Source organism: Durio zibethinus, chromosome 5, assembly GCF_047325235.1.
Source record: "Durio zibethinus cultivar Kanyao isolate XHJ-2024 chromosome 5, ASM4732523v1, whole genome shotgun sequence".
Lineage (NCBI taxonomy): Eukaryota > Viridiplantae > Streptophyta > Magnoliopsida > Malvales > Malvaceae > Durio > Durio zibethinus.
Genome location: NC_143166.1, coordinates 23,023,969 through 23,025,582, shown reverse-complemented (window position 1 = coordinate 23,025,582; position 1,614 = coordinate 23,023,969). Strand labels below are relative to the sequence as shown.

The following is a 1,614-nucleotide window of genomic DNA, read 5'->3' as shown; positions in this document are numbered from 1 at the left end:
ATAAGATCTATCACAGATTTCATAACACGAACAGGTTTTGTATGGCAAGGAATGAGGTGGCTTGGGATGGGATTCCTAAAGCTTCAATTTTTTTAGTCAGATTTTCTAAATGTTAGTTAATGGAAGTAAAGGCATCGAGTTCATACACAACAACAATTTTTCTATGCACCTTTTTTTTCATAGCCTATTGATAATTGTTGGCTACCATCTTCTCTATCAGTTTATATGCCTCTTCAGTAGTCTTGCTCATAATAGCTACTATAGTTGTCGAATCCAAGGTAATTCTAATAGATGGAGGAAGAACATTGTAGAATATCTAAATCTGTAGCCATTGAGAAAGACCATAATGTAGACACTTTTTCAATAACTTTTTAAATCTTTCCCAAGCATCATAGAGATTGTCATCATCAACTTGCATAAAAGTGGTTATTTCATTTTTTCACTTGGTTGTCTTAGTAGGTGGAAAGAATTTCACTAGGAACTTTTGTACCAAATCCTTCCAAATTGCAATTGATCTAGATGGTAGTGAAGATAACTAACTCTTTACCTTGTTAGTGAGAGGAAAAAAAAAATCTTATTCTTATTGCAACATCTGAAAATAGCATTATACTTAAAAGTATCACATAATTCAAGAAAAAAAAAGACAAGTAAAGGTTAGAATCATCGCTTGGTAGATCACCAAATTGTACAAAAATTTGGACCATTTGAATAATCAAAGGCTCGATCTCAAAGTTGTTTGCTTGTATGGCCAGCCTTTGTATGATTGGTTGAAAACCATCAGCATTAGGGATAGCATAGTCCCTTAATGTTCTATGTCCTTCATTGTTTGCATTTGCCATTGGTGTTGGTGTAGGTGGTATGCTTGCTCTTTCCTTAAACATTTTAGAGTTCTTTCAATTTTTTTTTGAGTTGAGCTAGGTCAACACTTTTAGATATATGCATACAAACAAGAAAAGATCAAAATAGATAAAAATAGTAAAAAGTAAAAGTCTAGATTACACAAGAGTAAAAAATCCTAACACTAGAGGTTTTTATAATGGCAAATCTATCACCTTGCCTAATACAAAAAAAAAAAAGTAAAAAGAACTAAAAATCCAAAAAAACTAAAGAAAACTTAAGAGAAAAGAGAAGAATAGAATGTGGGATGTGTTAGAAACAAGAGTCAGCCATCTTATTTATAGATGAAGTTCAGCTATGGGGTAATGATTAAGCTTATAAGTTCAATTATATCTAAACACCAAAAGATAAGAGCTATCTTGATCCATTGTGTTGACCGAACATGGAAGTCTTCAATCTTAAAGAGTCTTGATCAATTGTGTCTTTTGGAATGCAATCTTGGACATTGGATCTTGAATGACATACATCTTGATCTTGCTATCTTGTATATTTGACTATGCTTTGAATTCCAAGTCCTTGTTGTTATTCTTCATTCAAACTCTTTAGATTAGTCTTGTAAACTCCTTTTTAAAATACAACTCTTCAAAAGGCAATCAAAAGAATCATGGTTGAACAAAAACTCTCTTGGACAAATGCTTTAGAGTCTTTCCTTACATAGAACTCTTCAATTATCATATGTGCATTTAGAAGTCCTCTTGAATATGGAAAAACTAAATC

At 32.0% G+C, this 1,614-nt stretch overlaps 1 non-coding gene across 1 annotated transcript; it reads left to right on the top strand.

Moving 5' to 3' along the window:
• The first annotated feature begins 338 nt into the window (after nt 1–338).
• On the top strand, nt 339–445 carry LOC149518847 (small nucleolar RNA R71). The gene has a single exon (XR_016342516.1). It is a non-coding gene; the product is annotated as a small nucleolar RNA R71 (small nucleolar RNA).
• Nucleotides 446–1,614: the final 1,169 nt, after the last annotated feature.